Consider the following 25,442-nt stretch of genomic DNA (forward strand, 5'->3'; position numbering starts at 1 on the left):
TCAAATTCTGTGGGGCTTCTCAACATAGTAGGAGAAATACCCATGGATTGTGCAAAGTGTTTGATCTGTGTGTAACCCCACCAATCCAAATTGGGATTTTGATATCTGATTTTTAGTTCTTCCAAGGATGCCCATCTATTAAGATGATATAGATCCTGAGGTCTCATGGGGCCCGCCCTCTTCCAATGTCTCAAGTATCCCGAGCCGAAGCCCTGGGCGAATTCCGGGTTATCCCATAGGGACAACAATGGTGTGGGCCAGGAAGAGAGATCAGTCAATGAGCGCACTCAAGCCAATACTTTCAGTGTGTTGTTGACCAGGTCAAGAGAAGACCAATTTCCTTTTGGGGTAGCTAACGACAAGGGAAGGTTAGTTAAAGGGTACAGGGACCGCGATTGTTCAAACTTTACCCATTGTTTAAAGTTGGCATGTCTATGCCAATCAACCAGTCTGGTAAGAATGGCTGCAAAATAATATTTTCGTACATCTGGTAGGCCAAGTCCCCCAGCATGTTTAGGCCTGAATAGTGTCTGTCTATGCACCCTAGCAGGCCTGCTTTTCCAGACATACTTGTTGAATACCATTTGAGCTTTTTGAAGGAACGTATTGGGTATCTGAATTGGGAGAGCCTGGAACAGGTACAAAAGTCTGGGCAATGTTCATTTTAATGATAGCAATACGTCCAAGCCAGGAAAACTGTGGTTTGTCCCATTGTTTGAGATCTGCGGACAGTATGTCTAATAACAGTGGGAAGTTTTTTTGGTACGTGTCTTTATTATCTGGAGCAATTTTAGTTCCTAGGTATGATATATAATGATCATTCTATTTAAAGGGGAAATTTGAGGACAAGGAAAGTTTATGTTCCTGGGAAAGAGTAATTTAAGGGCCTCACATTTATCTAAGTTAATTTTGAACAGTAAAAGCTCACCAAATCTGTCAAATTCTTTTAACAAATTGGGTAATGAGATCAATGGGTTGGATATAGCGAACATAAGCTCATCTGCGTAAACAAAACAAACAAACAAACACAGAACATTTATATCGAGTTTTTCTCCTGGCGGACTCAAAGCGCCAGAGCTGCAGCCACTAGGACGCTCTATAGGCAGTAGCAGTGTTAGGGAGACTTGCTCAAGGTCTCCTACTGAATAGGTGCTGGCTTACTGAACAGGCAGAGCCTAGATTCGAACCCAGGTCTCCTGTGTCAGAGGCAGAGCCCTTAACCATTACACCATCCAGACACTATTTTTATTTTGCAGCTATTTTTATTTTGCAATCTTTCTGGTCAAGCCCTTTAATATCAGGGTTATTTCTAACGTGGCAAAGGAAAGGCTCCAGGGTCAGAGCAAAAATCAGGGGAGAAAATGGACATCCTTGGCGAGTGCCATTGGAAATATGCAAAGATTCTGATAGAGTCCCATTAATCTTGATTCGTGCAGAAGGTTTGGAATTTAAAGCTTTCACACATTTGAGCATCCAGAGTCCCATAGCTATATGCCTTAGGACAGGGGACATCCAGGTCCAGTCCACCTGGTCAAACGCCTTTTCAGCGTCCGTAGAAAGTAGCATCAATGGAGTGGCATCTGACCGGGCGCACTGGACTGCGTTTAGCACTTTGATGGTGTTATCATTCCCTTCTCATCCTGGAATGAAACCTACCTGATCCTAATGTATTAAGTGAGCCATATGACCAGATAATCTATTAGCTAAGATACTCAACATAATTTTGATACTACTTTTCCACCTACTTTTTGCTACCTTTTAATTTACCTTTTAATAAGTACTGAAAAGTTATTTTAACCACTTCCCGACCGCTGCATGTACAAATGGCGGCCGGGAAGTGGATCCCGCAAGGACCGGCTCATGTACAATTGGCGGCGGTCCTTGTACGGGCATGGGCGGAGCGATCGCATCATTCGTGACGCGATCCTCCGCCGGGGACTGGCTCCGCCCCCCTTGCGCTGTAACCCGCCAGCCGTTCAGAAGCGCCGGCGGGTTACTAGCATCCGGATCGCCGCATGCAAAGTGTATAATACACTTTGTAATGTATACAAAGTGTATTATACAGGCTGCCTCCTGCCCTGGTGGTCCCAGTGTCCGAGGGACCACCAGGGCAGGCTGCAGCCACCCTAGTCTGCACCCAAGCACACTGATTCCCCCCCCCATGCCCCCTGATCGCCCACAGCACCCCTCAGACCCCCCCTCTGCCCACCCCCCAGACCACTGTTTGCACCTAATCACCCATCAATCACTCCCTGTCACTATCTGTAAATGCTATTTTTTTTTATTCCCTAAACTGCCCCCTGCTCCCTCCTGATCCCCCCCCCCCACCCCTCAGATTCTCCCCAGACCCCCCCCCCCCCCCCAGACCCCTCCACCCCTGTGTACTGTTTGCATCTATCCCCCTGATCACCTGTCAATCACCCATCAATCACCCCCTGTCACTGCCACCCATAAATCAGCCCCTAACCTGCCCCTTGCGGGCAATCTGATCACCCACCCACACCAATAGATCGCCCGCAGATCCGACGTCAGATCACCTCCCAAGTGCAGTGTTTACATCTGTTCTCTACCCTAAACACCCACTAATTACCCATCAATCACCCATCAATCACCCCCTATCACCACCTGTCACTGTTACCCATCAGATCAGACCCTAATCTGCCCCTTGCGGGCACCCAATCACCCGCCTACACGCTCAGATTGCCCTCAGACCCCCCCTTATCAATTCGCCAGTGCATTATTTACATCTGTTCTTCCCTGTAATAACCCACTGATCACCTGTCAATCACCCATCAATCACCCCCTGTCACTGCCACCCATCAATCACCCCCTGTCACTGCCACCCATCAATCAGCCGCTAACCTGCCCCTTGCGGGCTATCTGATCACCCACCCACACCAATAGATCGCCCACAGATCCGCCGTCAGATCACCTCCCAAATGCATTGTTTACATCTGTTCTCTACCCTAAACACCCACTAATTACCCATCAATCACCCCCTGTCACTGCTACCCATCAGATTAGACCCCTATCTGCCCCTAGGGCACTCAATCACCCGCCCACACCCTCAGACCCCAGCCCTGATCACCTCGCCAGTGCATTGCTTGCATCTATTCCCCCCTCTATTCACACCTTGAGACACCCATCAATCACTTCCTGTCACCCCCTAGCACACCTACCCATCAGATCAGGCCCTAATTTACCCCATGTGGGCTCCTGATCACTCGGCCAAACCCTCAGATCCCCCTCAGACCCCCTTCCGATCACCTCCCCAGTGCATTGATTGCACCTATTTTCCCCTCTAACCACCCCCTGAGACAACCATCAATCATCTCCTGTCACCCCCCTAGCACTCCTATCCATCAGATCAGGCCCAATACAACCTGCCATCTAAAAGGCCACCCTGCTTATGACCGGTTCCACAAAATTCGCCCCCTCATAAACCACCGGTCATCAAAATTTGCAGATGTTTATACCCCTGAACAGTCATTTTGAGACATGTGGTTTCCAGACTACTCACGGTTTTGGGCCCGTAAAATGCCAGGGCGGTATAGGAACCCCACAAGTGACCCCATTTTAGAAAAAAGACACCCCAAGGTATTCTGTTAGGTGTATGACGAGTACATAGATTTTATTTTTTGTCAAAAGTTAGCGGAAATTGATTTTTATTGTTTTTTTTTTCACAAAGTGTCATTTTTCACTAACTTGTGACAAAAAATAAAATCTTCTATGAACTCGCCATACTCCTAACGGAATACCTTGGGGTGTCTTCTTTCTAAAATGGGGTCATTAGTGGGGTTCCTGTACTGCCCATGTGTGGCACTTTTTTGCAGCCTAACTGCGCTAAGGGGCCCAAAGTCCAATGAGCACCTTTAGGCTTTACAGGGGTGCTTACAAATTAGCACCCCCCAAAATGCCAGGACAGTAAACACACCCCACAAATGACCCCATTTTGGAAAGTAGACACTTCAAGGTATTCAGAGAGGGGCATGGTGAGTCCGTGGCAGATTTCATTTTTTTTGTCACAAGTTAGCAGAAATGGAAACTTTTTTTTTTTTTTTCTTCTTGTCACAAACTAATTTTCCGCTAACTTGTGACCAAAAATAATATCTTCTATGAACTCACTATGCCTCTCAGTGAATACTTTGGGATGTCTTCTTTCCAAAATGGGGTCATTTGGGGGGTATTTATACTATCCTGGAATTCTAGCCCCTCATGAAACATGACAGGTGGTCAGCAAAGTCATAGATGCTACAAAATGGGAAAATTCACTTTTTGCACCATAGTTTGTAAACGCTATAACTTTTACCCAAACCAATAAATATAGGCTGAATGGGTTTTTTTTTTTTTTTATCAAAAACATGTTTGTCCACATTTTTCATGCTGCATGTATACAGAAATTTTACTTTATTTGAAAAATGTCAGCACAGAAAGTTAAAAAAATCATTTTTTTTGCCAAAATTCATGTCTTTTTTGATGAATATAATAAAAAGTAAAAATCGCAGCAGCAATCAAGTAGCACCAAAAGAAAGCTTTATTAGTGACAAGAAAAGGAGCCAAAATTCATTTAGGTGGTAGGTTGTATGAGCGAGCAATAAACCGTGAAAGCTGCAGTGGTCTGAATGGAAAAAAAGGGTCTGGTCCTTAAGGGGGGGTAAAGCCCGCGGTCCTCAAGTGGTTAAAGAAAAGATGAAAAATTATCTCAGAGGAGAAAACATTCATTGCATATTGGTCATTTTATGATCCTTCTGATGTATTCTGTGTGCCCTATCCTACTTTGTGTCCTGTACGTGCCAAGACCAATTCCGGGCACGACCCAGTCGTGCTTGGCGAAAATAAAGATTCTGATTCGTGTTCGCCACTGTTCGGGTTCTGCAGAACATCACCCTGTTCGGGTGATGTTCGAGTTCGGCCAAACACCTGATGGTGTTCGGCCAAACCGTTCGGCCACATGGCCGAACTAAGAGCGCATGGCCGAACGTTCCCCGAACGTTCGGCTAGCGCTGTGATTGGCCGAACGGGTCACGTGGTTCGGACCCGAACGCGCTCTGATTGGCCGAACTGTCACGTGGTTCGGGTAAATAAATACCCGAACCACGTCATATCTCCGCCATTTGTCTGTGGGTTTAGCTTTGGGTAGGCAGGCAGGGTAGTTCGCGCTCCAGCCACGCTAGCCAGGGTCCCCCCTGTCATTGTGTCGCTGCTGGGAACAGTAGTACACCGCTCGCTCAGCCACACTATATAGCATTCTGTTTACTGCCACTCTGTGTACCTCGCTCAGCCACATTATATAGCATTCTGTTCACTGTTCTGTGTCTGCTGGGAATAGTGGTACACCGCTCGCTCAGCCACACTATATAGCATTCTGTTTACTGTTCTGTGTCTGCTGGGAATAGTGGTACACCGCTCGCTCAGCCACACTATATAGCATTCTGTTCACTGTTCTGTGTCTGCTGGGAATAGTGGTACACCGCTCGCTCAGCCACACTATATAGCATTCTGTTTACTGTTCTGTGTCTGCTGGGAATAGTGGTACACCGCTCGCTCAGCCACACTATATAGCATTCTGTTTACTGTTCTGTGTCTGCTGGGAATAGTAGTACACCGCTCGCTCAGCCACACTATATAGCATTCTGTTTACTGTTCTGTGTCTGCTGGGAATAGTAGTACACCGCTCGCTCAGCCACACTATATAGCATTCTGTTTACTGCCACTCTGTGTACCTCGCTCAGCCACATTATATAGCATTCTGTTCACTGTTCTGTGTCTGCTGGGAATAGTGGTACACCGCTCGCTCAGCCACACTATATAGCATTCTGTTTACTGTTCTGTGTCTGCTGGGAATAGTGGTACACCGCTCGCTCAGCCACACTATATAGCATTCTGTTTACTGTTCTGTGTCTGCTGGGAATAGTAGTACACCGCTCGCTCAGCCACACTATATAGCATTCTGTTTACTGCCACTCTGTGTACCTCGCTCAGCCACATTATATAGCATTCTGTTCACTGTTCTGTGTCTGCTGGGAATAGTGGTACACCGCTCGCTCAGCCACACTATATAGCATTCTGTTTACTGTTCTGTGTCTGCTGGGAATAGTGGTACACCGCTCGCTCAGCCATACTATATAGCATTCTGTTTACTGTTCTGTGTCTGCTGGGAATAGTGGTACACCGCTCGCTCAGCCACACTATATAGCATTCTGTTTACTGTTCTGTGTCTGCTGGGAATAGTGGTACACCGCTCGCTCAGCCACACTATATAGCATTCTGTTCACTGTTCTGTGTCTGCTGGGAATAGTGGTACACCGCTCGCTCAGCCACACTATATAGCATTCTGTTTACTGTTCTGTGTCTGCTGGGAATAGTGGTACACCGCTCGCTCAGCCACACTATATAGCATTCTGTTTACTGTTCTGTGTCTGCTGGGAATAGTAGTACACCGCTCGCTCAGCCACACTATATAGCATTCTGTTTACTGCCACTCTGTGTACCTCGCTCAGCCACATTATATAGCATTCTGTTCACTGTTCTGTGTCTGCTGGGAATAGTGGTACACCGCTCGCTCAGCCACACTATATAGCATTCTGTTTACTGTTCTGTGTCTGCTGGGAATAGTGGTACACCGCTCGCTCAGCCACACTATATAGCATTCTGTTTACTGTTCTGTGTCTGCTGGGAATAGTGGTACACCGCTCGCTCAGCCACACTATATAGCATTCTGTTTACTGTTCTGTGTCTGCTGGGAATAGTAGTACACCGCTCACCCGCCACTGTATAGCATTGTGCTCTGTGTCGCTGCTGGGAATAGTGGTACACCGCTCACCCGTCACTGTATAGCATTGTGCTCTGTGTCGCTGCTGGGAATAGTGGTACTGTATAGCATTTCTGTACTGCCACTGTACTGCTGCCAGTCAGCGTGTACTGTAAGGATAAGTGAAATGAGGAAGAAATCCGGTGAAAGAGGGAGGGGCAAGGGAAGAGGTGTTTCCCCTGACGGTTCACGTACAGGCCACAGGGGAGCACCCAAGAAAACCCACTTAATACCGCCCATGTTGTCCAGGACAACAACCCTCACAAATCCAAAAGAACAGGACCAGATAATTACTTGGATGACCTCTCAAGCGTCCAGCAGTGGGTTAAGCAGCACCAGCACATCACGCACGAGGTCCGAGTCCTCAGCCAGTTACAAGGAGCCAGTGGGCACAAAGCTGACACAACCGGCAGCGACACCACGCACACAACTGCCAGATAACCAGTCCGATGAATTACCTCAGGACACAATGGGGTATTCGCAGGAGCTATTCCCAGCCCAACAAACTTCCACCTTTCAAAGGTCAATGGAGGAACAGCCAGAAATGTTGTGCCTGGATTCACAACCGTTAACTGTGGGAAATGCACCGCGCACTGAAATACAAGGCGAGTCCGAGGAGGACTCGGAAACCCAAATCCCAGAGCAATTTGGGCAGGAGGGGTTGCAATTGCAGGAGGTCGGCCGACAAGATCTGGAAGACGACGTTGGAGTGTGCTGCGCAGAGGTTGTTGTGGGGAGCTCTACTCCACGGCGGCGGCCCACAATGACATATGACGAGTTTGAGGAGATGGAAGAGGAGGGTATGGACAATGTGGACAGAGACCCAGATTTTGTTTGTGAACGAGAACATCGCCGTCGTAGCAGCAGCACAGATGAGTCTGTTGAAGAACCCACTGCTGCACGAGTTCGCCTTGTGCCACAAGGTAGGCGGCGCGCTATTTCAGGCACCACAAGCGTGGAAGTTCAAGTGAGAGGCAAAAGAGGAGCAAACAGAAATCGCCAGCAAGGAGGCAGGTGCTCCAAAGTCTGGGCTTTCTTTGAAGACTGCACTGAGGATGTTACCATGGCGATTTGCAAGGTGTGCAAGACCCGCCTGAGCAGGGGGAAAAGTATTATATATTATAACAACCTCTCCACCACCAGCATGAGCCGTCACATGCTATCCAAACATCCCACTCTGTGGGCAAACGCGTCAGGACAGGGTACCAGCAACAACACTGCCTCCCTTGGGTTCACCAGACTCACCACCAGACCCGCCTCAGCAGCAGCAGTAGCCCAGCCATTGCGTGGTTCACAACATTCACAAACATCAGACGACGCTGACACTGTCACTTTCCGGAGTAGTGCTCTTGAGGTCTCCCAGTGTTCATCAAACACAACAACCAACAGCCCTTCCGTGTGCAGCGCTACGGTTCAGTTGTCTGTGTCGGAGATGTTTGAGCGCAAGAGGAAATTGCCAGCAAATGACCCCCGGGCCGTGGCAGTAACAGCCAGCATAGCCAAGCTTCTGGCCTGCGAAATGCTGCCATATCGAGTGGTGGAGACAAACAGCTTCAAGGGCATGATGTCAGTGGCCATCCCACGTTACGTGGTTCCCAGCCGCTACCACTTTGCGCGCTCTGCAGTGCCTGAGTTGCATGAGCACGTGGTCAGCAAAATAACCCGAAGCTTGAAGAATGCCGTTGCCTGCAAGGTTCACCTCACCACTGACACCTGGACGAGTGCGTTCGGCCAGGGTCGATACATCTCCCTTACCGCGCACTGGGTGAACCTTGTGGAGCCTGGCAGCGATTCCTCACCTGCTACGGCGCGGGTGTTGCCCACGCCGCAAACAGCTGCACCGCCGTCCCTCCCACTGGATAACAACAGCAGCACCTACCTCTCTGACTCCTTCTCCTCCAACGCATCTCAAAGCTGTACCTCATCCGGAAACGCTAACCCAGCAGCAGTAGGATCGTGGAAGCAGTGCAGCACAGCTGTTGGCATGCGTCAGCAAGCGTTGCTGAAGCTAATCTGCCTTGGGGATAAGCAGCACACAGGGGAGGAAATTTGGAGGGGAATAAAGGAACAGACGGATTTGTGGCTGGCACCGCTGGACCTGAAACCGGGCATGGTTGTGTGTGATAATGGGAGTAATCTCATTCGCGCTTTAAGGTTGGCTAAGCTGACACACATCCCTTGCCTGGCGCACGTGATGAACCTAGTAGTTCAGCGGTTCCTGAGGACATACCCAGGCGTGGCCGATCTTCTGTTGAAGGTGCGTCGAGTGGCCAAACATTGTAGAAATTCCAGTACTGCTTCGGGGGCACTCGCCAAGATGCAGGAGCGCTTCAATCTCCCCCACCATCGCTTGCTGTGTAATGTCCCTACGTGCTGGAATTCTACGCTGCACATGCTAGCCCGCTTTTGGGAGCAGAAGAGTGCAGTGGTCCAGTACATGACGGCGCAGTACCGAGGCGCATCCGGCCAGCTGCCAAGCTTCTGTGGATCCGATTGGGCCAACATGTTGGACCTCTGCCAAGTCCTCCAAAATTTTGAGCAATCCACGTTGCTTGTGAGCAGTGACAACTCTTCAGTCAGCATTACCATACCACTGCTGTGTTTACTGAAGAGGTCGATGTTAAAAATCAAGGAAACAGCTGTCATGATGCAACTGGGGGAATCTGAAGGAGAAAACGATCAGCGTGATGGTACCAACATCAGGCCATCCGCCTCAGGGAACGCTGGCCCCAGCAGCTATGACGAAGAAGAGGAGGAGGAACAGCTGGAGTTGGAGCAGGAATTTCATGCCACCACTGACGAGGGCCAGAGCGGTGCACGTTGGACTTCCGCAATTCAACGCGAATGGTCAGCAGAAACAGACCAGGAGGAAGGTGACGACTATGATGCATCACAACAACTATCACAACGCTCACAAGAGGATGATGAGGATTCTGGTAGGACTCTGGCACACATGGCTCAATTCATGCTAGACTGCATTGAACGTGACCCACGCATTGTGCGCATTCTGGACAACACCAATTACTGGGTTTATACCCTTCTGGATCCACGGTACAAACACAATGTTCCAAAACTGCTTGAAGAAAGAGTCAGACAGGTCAAAATGGAAGAATACCAGCAGGCCCTTGTGGAGACTTTAGAGAGGAGATTGACATCCTCCCCCTCCTCTAGCCAGTTGTACGCAGACAGACTGACTTCCGCAAACCCAGGACGACCAGGAGGGCAGCAAACAACGCAAGCCGCAGCTAGTACCCAAAAGGGAACGGTATCGGCAGTGTCCTTGGAGTGGGAAAATTTTCTGACACCCATGCAGCAGCAGCCCACTGAACAGCAAGCGTGCAGATCCACCTCCAACACCGATCGCCTGGAGAAGATGGTCAAGGACTACATGTCAGATGACGTAGCTGTGTCGAACAATCCATCTGCACCCTTCAACTATTGGGTATCGAAGCTAGACACCTGGCACGAACTGGCAATGTACGCAATAGAGGTGCTGGCTTGCCCGGCAGCCAGCGTTATGTCGGAACGCTGTTTCAGTGCTGCCGGAGGCATCGTCACAGATCGGCGTATCCGCCTCTCTACAGAAAATGCAGACCGTCTGACTCAAATTAAAATGAATCAATCCTGGATTGGAAATGACTACGCAACACTCCAGGACCCCAACCAAGTAACATGACCAATGAACATCTGGGATGGTGTAGCGTTTCCGGTCCCTGTTTATTGAACCTCTCATCTGTATTACATTTATGACTGCATGGCGGCAAAAAGCATTGCTGCTTTATCCGCACGCTTTTTGTCCTCATGCAAGGCCTGGGTTGTTGTGTCTCAAAAACCGTGGCCTTCTCCTCCTGCGCCTGCTCCTGTTCCATCACGTCTGCTGCTGCTGGGTTAGCGTTGCCGCGTGGTCCCTGTTTATTGAACCACTTATCTTTATTACATTTATGACTGCATGGCGGTACAAAGCATGCTATCCGCACGCTTCTTGCCCTCATGCAAGGCCTGGGTTGTTGTGTCTCACAAAGCGTGGCCTTCTCCTCCTGCGCCTCCTCCTGCTCCATCACGTCTGCTGCTGCTGGGTTAGCGTTGCCGCGTGGTCCCTGTTTATTGAACCACTTATCTTTATTACATTTATGACTGCATGGCGGTACAAAGCATGCTATCCGCACGCTTCTTGCCCTCATGCAAGGCCTGGGTTGTTGTGTCTCACAAAGCGTGGCCTTCTCCTCCTGCGCCTCCTCCTGTTCCATCACGTCTGCTGCTGCTGGGTTAGCGTTGCCGCGTGGTCCCTGTTTATTGAACCACTTATCTTTATTACATTTATGACTGCATGGCGGTACAACGCATGCTATCCGCACGCTTCTTGCCCTCATGCAAGGCCTGGGTTGTTGTGTCTCACAAAGCGTGGCCTTCTCCTCCTGCGCCTCCTCCTGTTCCATCACGTCTGCTGCTGCTGGGTTAGCGTTGCCGCGTGGTCCCTGTTTATTGAACCACTTATCTTTATTACATTTATGACTGCATGGCGGTAAAAAGCATGCTATCCGCACGCTTTTTGTCCTCATGCAAGGCCTGGGTTGTTGTGTCTCACAAAGCGTGGCCTTCTCCTCCTGCGCCTCCTCCTGTTCCATCACGTCTGCTGCTGCTGGGTTAGCGTTGCCGCGTGGTCCCTGTTTATTGAACCACTTATCTTTATTACATTTATGACTGCATGGTGGTACAAAGCATGCTATCCGCACGCTTCTTGCCCTCATGCAAGGCCTGGGTTGTTGTGTCTCACAAAGCGTGGCCTTCTCCTCCTGCGCCTCCTCCTGTTCCATCACGTCTGCTGCTGCTGGGTTAGCGTTGCCGCGTGGTCCCTGTTTATTGAACCACTTATCTTTATTACATTTATGACTGCATGGTGGTAAAAAGCATGCTATCCGCACGCTTTTTGTCCTCATGCAAGGCCTGGGTTGTTGTGTCTCACAAAGCGTGGCCTTCTCCTCCTGCGCCTCCTCCTGTTCCATCACGTCTGCTGCTGCTGCTGCTGCTGGGTTAGCGTTGCCGGTCCCTGTTTATGGAACCTCTTATCTTTATTACATTTATGACTGCATGGCGGTACAAAGCATGCTATCCGCACGCTTCTTGCCCTCATGCAAGGCCGGGGTTGTTGTATCTCACAAAGCGTGGCCTTCTCCTCCTGCGCCTCCTCCTGTTCCATCACGTGTGCTGCTGCTGGGTTAGCATTACCGGTCCCTTTTCCTGGAACCTCTTATATGTATTACATTTATGACTGCATGCCGGCAAAAAACATGTTACCTGTGCAAAGAAAACAGACATTTCCCGCATTTAAAAGACAGTTTTCCCTTTGAAACTTTAAAATCGATTTTCTCAAAAACTATAAGCTCTTTTTGCTAATTTTTTTTTCCTCTTGTACCCACTCCCAAGGTGCACATACCCTGTAAATTTGGGGTATGTAGCATGTAAGGAGGCTTTACAAACCACAAAAGTTCGGGTCCCCATTGACGTCCATTATGTTCGGAGTTCGGGTCGAACACCCGAACATCGCGGCCATGTTCGGCCTGTTCGGCCCGAACCCGAACATCTAGATGTTCGCCCAACACTAGAGTTGACTACCACTGGTCTTACACTTCTGCCCCATCCATGGCTTGATTCCTGTAAAAAAAAAAAGGGGGATTTGCTGTGTAACACTGGTAAGGGCCTGTTTCTACTACACGCAGATTTGATGCAGGATGGATGCAGAAAAACTGACTCCAATGAATGCCTATGGGAAGATCTGCATCAGAAAAATCGTGTTTAGTGGAAACGGGCCCATAGGCATTCATTGGAGTCAGTTTTTCTGCATCCATCCTACATCAAATCTGCGTGTAGTGGAAACAGGCCCTAACTGTTAATTACTGCAAATTATTGGTTCAATAAAGCTTTAACCACCTGAGGACCCCCCCCAGCCGATGGGCGGCGGCAAAGACCGGGCCCAAACGACCGCAATACGCCCATCGGCGGGGGCGGCATCAGAGGTGGTTGTGCGGCGAATCGGCGATTGCGTCATTAATGACGCGATCGCCGCTGGTAATAGGCTCCGCCCACCCTGCTCGGAGACCCGCCGGCCAATCAGCAGCGCCGGCGGATTTCAAACTGCGCAATCCCGGCCAATCAGAAAGTATAATACACTTTGTTATTGTAACAAAGTGTATTATACTGGCTGCCTCCTCCGCTGATGGTCACTCGTCGTGCGACCATCAGAGAGGACGGCAGCCCTTACTGTAAGCACAGCAACACACACTTTAGCCCACTCAGACCCCCCGATCGCCCACCCCAGCCCTCAGAACCCCCCCTGACCACCCCAGCACACCACTGGTAGCACCCAATCACCCCCATAAAAACCCATCAATAACTCCCTGTCACTATCTAGCGACGCTATCCCCTAGGTTAGGTCCCTAACTGCCCCCTAGGGTCCCCTGATCACCCCCCCTACCTTCAGATCCCCCCCAGACCCACCCCCCTGTATACTGTATACATTTGTATACAGCTGCCTTACCCACTGATCACCTGTCTATCACCTGCCTATCACCTGCCTATCACCTCCTGTCGCCACCACCCATCAGAGCAGACCCTAAACTGTCCCTTGGGGGCACCTGATCACCCACCCAGACCCTCAGATTGCCCTCAGACCCCCCCCCCCCCTCCTGATAACCTCCCCAGTGCGTTGTTTACATCTATTCTCCCCTGTAATCCCTCACTGATCTCCTATCGTCACCCCCTGTGTCTGCCACCCACCAAATCAGGACCCAGTCTGCCCCGTGCGGGCACCTATTCACCCCCCTACACCCTCAGATCGCCCTCAGACCCCCTCCCCCCCCCCCCCCCCAATCACCTTCCCTGATTGTGCTGTAATTGTATTTGATTGTGCTGACATTCAATTTCATTGTGCTGACATTCAATTTGATTGTGCTGACATTCTATTTGATTGTGCTGTAATTGTATTTGATTGTCCCGTGATTGGCTTTGATTGTCCAGTGATTGGCTTTGATTGTCTCGTGATTGGCTTTGATTGCCCTGTGATTGCCCTCTGATTGGCCTGTGATTGGCTTTGATTGGCCTGTGATTGACTTTGATTGGCCCGTGATCGGCTTTGATTAGCCCGTGATCGGCTTTGATTGTCCCGTGATTGGTTTGATTGCCCTGTGATTGCCCTGTGATTGGCTTTGATTGGCCTGTGATTGGCTTTGATTGTCCCGTGATTGGCTTTGATTGTGCCATGATTGGTTTGATTGCCCTGTGATTGGCCTGTGATTGGCTTTGATTGGCCTGTGATTGGCTTTGATTGTCCCGTGATTGGCTTTAATTGTCCCGTGAATTGAGTGCCCTGTGATTGGCCTGCGATTGCCCTGTGATTGCCTTTGATTGTCCTGTGATTGTCTCTGATTGCCTCTGATTCCCCACTCGCCACCACCCCCCTGTCACTATCCTAGTGATCTAAAAACAGTGATCAGTGAAAACTGTCACTTTTTTAGTATCACTAGTGTTAGCAGTTAGGCCAGTTAGCTAGGCCCTTTTGTAAGTGTCAGTTAGTGCTCAGCCCACTGCACCACAGTCACTAATTAGCGTCATCACTGTCGCTAATCAACATTGGTACTATATAGTATCTGTAAGTGATCATTACTGATCGCAGTCAGATCTATTAGGGTCACTAGGATCCACAAAAAAACGCAGTGTTTGCCCGATCAGGCCTGATCGTTCGCCTGCACTTGCGTTCAAAACTCAGTGACCACAGCTTTCTACCTCTCAAATACTCCCTTTTGTTAGGTAGGTGCTCTTTTTTTCTGGGTAGTCTCAGAGGAATACCCCATAAATTTAGCAGTCCACCATGGCAAGAAAGGGGTATTCCGATGATGAGGTTCTCAGGTACATGGCCCAGTCGGATGAGGACGATTGGGACGCCTCATTCGACGAATCTTCCGGGTCAGAGTTTGAACCTGAATTGAGCAGTGGCTCACTGACCGATAGTGATGACAAGGTTGAGGTCCCGGCTAGAGCCAGGCGTACCACACCCCATGTTGTTGGACCGCAGGTGGCGCAGGATCGGCCTCAAGGGCAGCAGAGTGGTGTTCGTGCTGGTCTGAGATTTCATGGTGGGGCAGGCACCAGCAGCACAACATCTCCTGGACCTAGAACCAGTACTTCCGTAGACCCTGGTGAAGTGGCGAGCACCAGCATGGAAGTTGAAACTGGTTCGGTGGCACGTGCAGTAAGATCCCAGTCGCAGCCACCAAGAAGACGGGCCCGTACTACCCCTAGTTTACCAGAGGTGCTGGCAAACCCAAATTGGCAATCCCCTGATTCCGCCGCACCCGTACTTCCCCCTTTTACCGCCCAGTCTGGAGTCCAGGTGGAGACAGATAATCTAGGATCGGCCCTAGACTTTTTCTATCTGTTCTTCACCCAGGATCTCTTAGACTTAATTGTGGCAGAGACCAACCGTAAGGCCACACAATATATAACCGCCAATCCGGAAAAGTTCCTTGCCCAGCCTTTTCGGTGGAAACCAGTCCAAGTTTCCGAAATTAAAATTTTTTTGGGCCTTCTCCTTTACACGGGACTAGTAAAGCAGAATGTGTTGCGGTCTTATTGGTCTACGGACCCAGCATATCATGTTCCCCTGTACTCTGCTGCCATGTCCAGGACACGATTTGAGAACATCCTGCGCTTCCTGCACTTCAGTAACAACGAAACCTGTCATCGAAGTGACCACCCTGCTTTTGACCGGCTCCACAAAATTTGACCCCTTATCGACCACCTGTCATCCAGATTTGCAGATGCTTATACCCCTGACCAGGATATCTGCGTAGACGAGTCCCTCATACATTTTACCGGGCACCTTCGCATCAAACAGTACATCCCAAGCAAGCGCGCCCGGTATGGGGTGAAACTGTATAAGCTCTGTGAAAGGGCCACAGGCTATACATCTTATTTTAGGGTCTATGAGGGAAAAGACTCAAAATTGGAGCCGGTCGGATGCCCTGACTACCTGGGGAGCAGTGGAAGGTTGTGTGGGACTTTGTGTCACCCTTGTTCCAGAAGGGGTACCATCTTTTTGTGGACAATTATTACACAAGTGTGGCCCTCTTTCAGCACTTAAAAATAGAAAAAATCCGATGCTGTGGCACCGTGCGGCCTAGTCACCGGGGCTTCCCACAACGGCTCATTACCACCAGACTTGAACGGGGGCAGAGGGCCGCCTTGTGTGCTGACGACCTGCTCGCGGTGAAATGGAAGGACAAGAGGGAGGTTTACTTCCTGTCCACCATTCACTCAGACACGACAGTTGAAATTCAACGGCGAACTGAGGTCATTGAAAAACCCCTTGTCGTCCACGAGTATAATACTAACATGGGAGGGGTGAACTTCAATGACCAGAGGTTAGTGCCCTATTTAGTTGCCCGAAAAACAAGACGGTGGTATAAAAAAGTGTCTTTTTACCTCATTCTATTGGCAATTTACAACAGCTTTGTTCTCTACAGTAAGGCTGGGAGAACTGGATCGTCTATTCAATTTCATAAACAGATCGTGATGGAACTCCTGTATCCAGGAGGTGCCGTGGCCCAACCCCAAGATGCAACTAGCCGGCTGCATGGAAGGCATTACGCCTATCCAATTCCGAGTACCCCAGGTCACCGAATCCGAAGAAAACGTTGTCGTGTCTGCAGCAGGGCTGGAATAAGGTTTATGTTTATTGTCCCACCTGTCCTGACCAGCCTGGCCTATGCCTAGGGGAGTGTTTTGAGAGGTACCGCGAGCAGGTACACTATTAGAGAGTAGGGAACTCCAGACACAGCGGTAGGCACACAAGGGTCTCTCAGTGCTATTTCGCACTGCTGCGATGCGTTAGGGCAAAATGCCTAGCGAAAGTCACACTTTGCAGTCCCCCCCTACGCCGGAAGTGCTTGACTTAACGCTAGTGCATGCCTACGTTACTGCGTGGCTTCTGTGGCAATATCGATCGGCCCGGAAGTCATGTTAGTCTATGGCAACGCAGTTCATTACTAGGCCGAATGCTACTCTTGTGGTATTGCCTGAAGGTCTGTTTTGGACGATACGGTGAGGCGGGCTCGACCCACCGGATATGTCAATATGCAGTGTGAAACCAAACATCGGGTTTCCAGAGACCCTAATACACAGGGTTGCCAGAAACCTCTCCTTTCACTTGGGACAAATTGCGTAATGTACTTCGCCACAACTCTGTGCGATTTGCACTTCGCACATTGACCCATGGGGGAGGAGAGGTTTGTCCTTGGGAGGTAAGTTAAAAAAAAAACAAAACAAAAAAAAAAACAGGTAAGCAAAAACGTTAATGTTTGGTTCGCAATGTTAAGGTTTTGATTAAAAAAGTTCAAAGTTTATTAACCTCTTGACCACCAGCTAACGCCGATTGGCGTAAACTGGTTGTCTGCGGGTTTCCATGGAAGAAATCCCCGCTGTTTACATCATACGGCGCTGCTCTCTGCAAATGACAATTTTTTGGTTTTTTTACACACAATTGTCCATTTACAGAGATATTTCTCCCACCCAGCATGGGTATGTGTAAAAAATACACCCCAAAACACATTATATTACTTCTCCTGAGTACGGCGATACCACATGTGTGGCACTTTTTTGCACCCTAACTGCGCTAAGGGGCCCAAAGTCCAATGAGTACCTTTAGCATTTCACAGGTCATTTTGAGAAATTTCGTTTCAAGACTACTCCTCACGGTTTAGGGCCCCTAAAATGCCAGGGCAGTATAGGAACCCCACAAATGACCCCATTTTAGAAAGAAGACACCCCAAGGTATTCCGTTAGTAGTACGGTGAGTTCATAGAAGATTTTATTTTTTGTCACAAGTTAGCGTAAATTGATTTTTATTGTTTTTTTTCACAGTGTCATTTTCCGCTAACTTGTGACAAAAAATAAAATCTTCTATAAACTCCCCATACTACTAACGGAATACACATACCCATGCTGGGTTGGAGAAATCTCTCTGTAAATGAAAAATTGTGTGTAAAAAAAATCAAAAGATGTCATTTGCAGAGATATTTCTCCCACCCAGCATAGGTATGTGTAAAAATACACCCCAAAACACATTATACTACTTCTCCTGAGTACGGCAATACCACATGTGTGACCCCTTTTTGCAGCCTAGGTGCTAAGGGGCCCAACGTCCAATGAGCACCTTTAGGCTTTACAGGGGTGCTTACAATTTAGCACCCCCCAAAATGCCAGGACAGTAAATACACCCCACAAATGACCCCATTTTGGAAAGTAGACACTTCAAGGTATTCAGAGAGGGCTATGGTGAATCCGTGGCAGATTTCATTTTTTTTTTGTCACAAGTTAGCAGAAATGGAATTTTTTAAAATCTTCTATGAACTCACCATGCCTCTTTGTGAATACTTTGGGATGTCTTCTTTCCAAAATGGGGTCATTTGGGGGGTATTTATACTATCCTGGAATTTTAGCACCTCATGAAACCTGACAGGTGGTCAGAAAAGTCAGAGATGCTTTAAAATGGGAAAATTCACTTTTGGCACCATAGTTTGTAAAGGCTATAACTTTTACCCAATCCAATAAATATACACTGAATGTGTTTTTTTTATCAAAGACATGTAGCAGAATAACTTTTGCGCTCAAATGTATAGGAAATTTTAGTTTATTTGAAAAATGTCAGCACAAAAATTTAAAAAAGTCATTTTTTTTTGACAAAATTCATGTATTTTTTAATGAATATAATAAAAAGTAAAACACGCAGCAGCAATCAAATAGCACCAAAAGAAAGCTGTATTAGTGACAAGAAAAGGAGGTAAAATTCATTTAGGTGGTAGGTTGTATGACCGAGCAATAAACCGTGAAGGCTGCAGTGGACTGAGTGGAGAAAAAGGCTCTGGTCCTTAAGGGGCGAAAAGACTGTGGTCCTCAAGTGGTTAAGGTGGCTATACATCAGGCGACATGGCAGCCAATCGACCATCCAATTCGATTATTATAATCGGATAAAAATTGCTGCCGCCAAGTGCATTCCCGACAATGAGACAAATTTTGGACCCAAATTGGTTGATTTAATCGATTGGACATGCTGCAAGATGTAGGGCCGACTTGCTCGATCTGGTGGGTGGCAGTAATGGCGTGCGATATCGGATTGAGCGATGAGCGCGATGAAGCCCCCGATGCATGTGAATGTAATGTGTAAATGTGCTGTAATGTGCATTTACACATTACCTGTCCAGTGTCACAGTGGCTGTCCGTCTTCCACCGCTCTTCTATTAGCCGCATAGCACACCAGCGTGTGAGGTCACACACGTGCTATACCGCTAATTGAAGAGAGGCGGAAGACGGATGGGCAGTCGGGCACCACGACACAAGAAAGGTAATGTATAAATGCACATTACAGCACATTTATACATTACACACATACATACACACACACAGCGGCAAGGCGCAGGATGGAACGATTTCATGCTGAAATCGATCAGGAATCGGCCTGCGGTGTATGGGCAGATGACAGATCTCTCTCTAATCAGATTCCATTAGAGAGAGATTTGTCTCTTGGTGGATCTGCCCATCATCGTTAGACATATGGCTACTTTTAGGGGATAAATTATATACGTCTAAAAATGATCACCACACCTACGTGTACATTCCATGGATAATTAGATATACATGAGAATGAATAGTATTCCTTTTATTTGCAAATCAGATCAAAGTGTAAACCATACCAGTGTGGTTTTGCCCCAATCAGCATGCTCTTACAAATCCTGATTATAGACAGCTGGATTCCTTTTGAAAAGCACATGTGAAATAAAGTTATATATCATTATCATGCAGTATATTACAGTCCAGTATATCCATTATAGTGTGACAGCACTGGTCCATTTCAGACTCATTTAAAGTGGACCCAAATTAAAAATACAAGATTTCAGAAATAAAATCTATTTTCTAAATTATAATAATAAATAGCAGCCTTTTTTCAGCTGCATGATGACAAATATAAAATATTTTACATTTATTGGAGTAACCCCTCCCTTCCTTTCAAATTGCCGGGACAAAATCCGGCAAACTGGTGGAGTAAGGCTGGTTTCACAGTGGGACGTTACAGGCGCACGTTAGAGCAGCCTGTAACGCACCCCCACCGCACAGTAATGAAAAATCAATGGGGCTGTTCACAGTGCGGACGTTGCGTTACATTGTAACGCTGCGTCACAAGGCAACGTACTGCATGCAGTACTTTAGACGTGGCTGAGCCGCGTTAGACTGCTTGCACATGCTCAGTAATGTTGGGGAGGAGCGGAGAGCGGCCAGGCACATGGCTAATTAGTATGCACTGCACGTTATGACGTGCAGTGTTTACTTCCTGGAGCAGCCGCTCTGTGCGGCGATTGGCCGGCGGGACCACGTGATGCCGCATGCGCACAAGAGTGCGCATCACAGCATCACTGACGCCAGAGTGAGCTGCACAATGCGGCTCACTCTGACGTCCAGATCCAGCACCACCAGGCGTTGAGTTAGGGGGACGTTATGCGACCTTAACGCCCCCTCTAACGCAACGTCCTGGTGTGAAATTAGCCTAAATGGTGTCCGGCAATGGAGGAATTGCTAATGGCTGCCCCCAGTATAACCCTAGTTGTGAAAAGAGAAGGGTGAAAAGCATGCACTGAAATGATCATAGGTTTGACAGAGTGTTTATTTATCTTTGTATGTGTCAGAGTGGTGCAACTAAATATTTTTAATTAAAAAAAGGTTTGGTTTGGGTCCGCTTTAAAGAGAACCCGAGGTGTGTTTAAAGAATGTTATCTGCATACAGAGACTGGATCTGCCTATACAGCCCAGCCTCTGTTGCTATCCCAAACCCCACTAAGGTCCCCCTGCACTCTGCAATCCCTCATAAATCACAGCCGTGCTGTGAGGCTGTGTTTACATCTGTAGTGTCAGTCTCAGCTGCTCCCCCGCCTCCTGCATAGCTTCGGTCCCTGCCCCCGTCCCTTCCCTCCAATCAGCAGGGAGGGAAGGGATGCAGGCGGGGACTGGAGTTCTGCAGGAGGCGGGGAGAGCAGCAGACTGACACTATAGAGATAAACACAGCCAGCTCTGACAAACTGTTTGTCAGCAGCGTGGCTGTGATTTATGAGGGATTGCAGAGTGCAGGGGGACCTTAGGGGGGTTTGGGATAGCAACAGAGGCTGGGCTGTATAGGCAGATCCAGCCTCTGTATGCAGATAATATTCTTCAAACCCACCTCGGGTTCTCTTTAAGCCATTTTATCATGCACAGTGGGAGGCTAAAAATATTTAGGAAAATGTATAAAGCACTGCAGCACCATTAGTTTAGGTGGCCTGAGCATGGATGGATAATGCCTGTGCTTAGTAGGATAATTTATATATATGTGTGTCTTTTATATTTTGGTTATAATTATTTTTTTTTTTTTTACAAAGACACCTCCATTAGAAGTATATGACATCAGAGAGAATGCCATGAGAAAACATGGCGGATGGAAATCCCAACTATTTGCCTGTAGCAGTGGCATAGCAATAGGGTTTGCAGGGTTCTCGACCACACTGGGGCTCTTGGGCCTGAGGGGCCCCGTAGGGCCCTACCTCAACTGCAGTATTAGCTCTTTATTGGTCCTGTGCTTGTAATGATCACTTCTATAGATGCTTTGAATGATAATAATCATTACAAGCTGTTTCCTATCCCCTTCTTGCACCTCTGACACTGTGTTGTCCTTGGAAGGTTTTGGTGCACCATGTCAATTGTTATGTATAGAGTGCTGGGGAGGGGGGTGGCCATATAAAACTTGCACCGGGATCCTTAGCTACGCCACTGGCCTGTAGCAAGCATTCTGTAGGTTCTCAACATAAACATCCTGTTAGAAAAGAAAATATATATATGGTATGTTTACAAATATCAGACTATTGTGAAACTGAAGCCTGAATTGAACCTAATTTATTGCTCTGCAGAATTATATTTTTTATTTATATAACTACAGTATTTTTTGATTAATCTGTGTTTTGCAAGTGTAAGTGCTGAGAATATTACCAAAGAATAACTTCATACAAAGGTGTAAAAATAGTTTGTGAAAGCATGTATCCAGGAGCACCCACTTAATGCTCAAAGGTAAAAGGAAGTGTGCCAAGATCCTCACCCCTGTACCAAAGGGTCAATACAGTCTATAATCCACAAAGGATCGGCACCACACGATATGTGTATAAATAGCTCTTAAACTTTCATTGCATAGTAAAAAGTTTGACAGGCAGCGACAGCCCGCTGTTTCGGCCTGAAAGGCCTTTATCAAGTTGCCAGAAATGTCAAATGCATGTATATATCACACAACATCACTTATATATCACTAACTCCGCCCAAAGGCGGACCACCCTAGTGCGTACAGATGGGGAGACAAACCTATATGCGGACCTGATGGGAGACTGAATGGTCACAAATATAGCCACCTAAAAAGAGTGCACAAAGTTTAAATATTTAAACTCACCAATCAGGGATCAGTTCCGCTGCAGAAACCGCCAGCATTATCCACCCAAATCGGCTCATATGAGCGCATCACGGACAGCGCGCCGCCGCCATGCAATCAGCGGCAGCGCCCGCTGTAAGCATTGCCGGTCATGTGACTGAACACATGACCGGCTGTCACCAATCACCTGCGCCCAAGTCTTAGCCAATGGGGAATAGCCGGCCTCGGTCCAATGAAGGCGGGGGGCGTGTCAATACAACGGAGACACGGCTAGCACAACACAGTAGCAGCCGTGCTGTCTCCTAGCAACATGTAAATATAAACATATCACTCACCCAACCAGCCACACCGAATAAAAGGTATTCTGCAGAGGAATATGATCTTTTAATGTATGAATCCCCAAATGTACCTAAAAAAAAACATAAAAACACATATCAATAAAAGATAGAAGCTCAAATACACATATGAATCCATATTAGCAAACGGTTGCCTAACAGTATATACCATAATAGCTACAATAAAAATTAGATACAAAAGCTTAAATCACACTCCCTATTAAGTCCAGCTGGACCCATAGCTCCCAATCTTCTAATCCAGCCCGCCTCTCTCCTCAATAATTCCTTTTGTCGGTTACCCCCCCGCCAATCCTGGGGGACCCCGTCAATGGCCATGACCCTTAACTGTGAGACATTATGTCTACATTTTGTAAAATGTTCAGCAACCGACTGCTCAATGCTTTTGCCCCTGATGGCCGTTTTATGTGATGAAATGCGGTCTTTGAGACGCTGAGTTGTCATCCCTACATAAATAAAGCCACAGGGACACTTTAAAAGGTACACAACATATCGGGAATCGCATGTATAGCGTCTCCTGATCTCATATTTGGTGGCGTTTTATAGACGATGTATTTTGCGTTTGGAGGGGGCCGCGTGAGAGCCTAGATGCTTTTATAACTAATGTCCATGAACAATGCCCTTATATACGTCTTACTGCTCATATAGATCCATGTAGCGTTCCGTTTCTGGATGTCAGGGTGATCCGGGAGGGGGCGGGATTTGTTACCGACCTATACACCAAACCAACGGATCGTAATTCAGTATTACACTTCCAAAGCTTTCACCCTTTGAATACTAAAAGGAGTATACCACAGAGTCAATTCTCGAGGGTGGATAGAATTGTGAGTGATCCAGACACATCCACCTTACGCAAACGTGAGTTGAGTGATAAATTTAGGGCAAGGGGTTATTCTGATTTCCAGGAATGCAGACAGCGTCGTACCCATAGGAGAAATACTGTACCCAGATTGCCATTTATATCCACTTATAATACATGTAGTGATAATGTGAGTCGTATTATACGTCGGCACTGGTATATCCTGAGGGATGGTTTCCCCAGAGTACCAGAGTTCAGATACCCACCCCTTATGTCGTTCCGCAGGGCACCTACCCTGCGTGACAAGTTGCGTGTCAAAAAGAAGGATGTGTCTGGTGACCTTCCAGTTAATAGGGGCATGTATCCATGTCTCACATGCCACATGTGTAGTAGTGTCATTAGGGGCAAAGATTTTTGTCATCCCACCACAGGAAACAAATATGAGATCAGGAGACGCTATACATGCGATTCCCGATATGTTGTGTACCTTTTAAAGTGTCCCTGTGGCTTTATTTATGTAGGGATGACAACTCAGCGCCTCAAAGACCGCATTTCATCACATAAAACGGCCATCAGGGGCAAAAGCATTGAGCAGTCGGTTGCTGAACATTTTACAAAATGTAGACATAATGTCTCACAGTTAAGGGTCATGGCCATTGACGGGGTCCCCCAGGATTGGCGGGGGGGTAACCGACAAAAGGAATTATTGAGGAGAGAGGCGGGCTGGATTAGAAGATTGGGAGCTATGGGTCCAGCTGGACTTAATAGGGAGTGTGATTTAAGCTTTTGTATCTAATTTTTATTGTAGCTATTATGGTATATACTGTTAGGCAACCGTTTGCTAATATGGATTCATATGTGTATTTGAGCTTCTATCTTTTATTGATATGTGTTTTTATGTTTATTTTTAGGTACATTTGGGGATTCATACATTAAAAGATCATATTCCTCTGCAGAATACCTTTTATTCGGTGTGGCTGGTTGGGTGAGTGATATGTTTATATTTACATGTTGCTAGGAGACAGCACGGCTGCTACTGTGTTGTGCTAGCCGTGTCTCCGTTGTATTGACACGCCCCCCGCCTTCATTGGACCGAGGCCGGCTATTCCCCATTGGCTAAGACTTGGGCGCAGGTGATTGGTGACAGCCGGTCATGTGTTCAGTCACATGACCGGCAATGCTTACAGCGGGCGCTGCCGCTGATTGCATGGCGGCGGCGCGCTGTCCGTGATGCGCTCATATGAGCCGATTTGGGTGGATAATGCTGGCGGTTTCTGCAGCGGAACTGATCCCTGATTGGTGAGTTTAAATATTTAAACTTTGTGCACTCTTTTTAGGTGGCTATATTTGTGACCATTCAGTCTCCCATCAGGTCCGCATATAGGTTTGTCTCCCCATCTGTACGCACTAGGGTGGTCCGCCTTTGGGCGGAGTTAGTGATATATAAGTGATGTTGTGTGATATATACATGCATTTGACATTTCTGGCAACTTGATAAAGGCCTTTCAGGCCGAAACAGCGGGCTGTCGCTGCCTGTCAAACTTTTTACTATGCAATAAAAGTTTAAGAGCTATTTATACACATATCGTGTGGTGCCGATCCTTTGTGGATTATAAAAATAGTTTGTGTGAGTTAAACAAGCTGCAGAACAGTTGCTTATCTTGCCCTGATCTCTCAGTGCAAACATTGCCTGGTTCTGCTTGTGCAAATGGAAGGGCTGCTTTCCTTACAAATAGCACTTTTTTTATTTTAAAGCAAATCTGATGTGAAGAAATTCACTTCAGGTTTGATACATACCTGAGCATGGCTGACTCTAGCTACAATGGGGCCTTGGGGCAAAGGTAACTTGCCCCCCCCCCCTCCCAGCAATGCCCCCAGCCTCTGGCCAACTCACAGAACCCATGCCGCCACACTCCCAGCCACACAAGATCATTAGGTGTCCATCATATGCCTCCAAACGCATTGCTGGGGTCCCAATTATTTCCCTACACA

General features: G+C 47.7%; 1 protein-coding gene across 3 annotated transcripts in view; it reads left to right on the forward strand.

The window, feature by feature from the left end:
• The window catches only part of TSPAN33 (tetraspanin 33), a 75,863-nt gene that overhangs the window by 38,572 nt on the left and 11,849 nt on the right, over window positions 1-25,442 (forward strand). The window lies entirely within an intron of this gene.

This window comes from Hyperolius riggenbachi, chromosome 3, assembly GCF_040937935.1.
Source record: "Hyperolius riggenbachi isolate aHypRig1 chromosome 3, aHypRig1.pri, whole genome shotgun sequence".
NCBI classification, from domain to species: Eukaryota; Metazoa; Chordata; class Amphibia; order Anura; family Hyperoliidae; genus Hyperolius; species Hyperolius riggenbachi.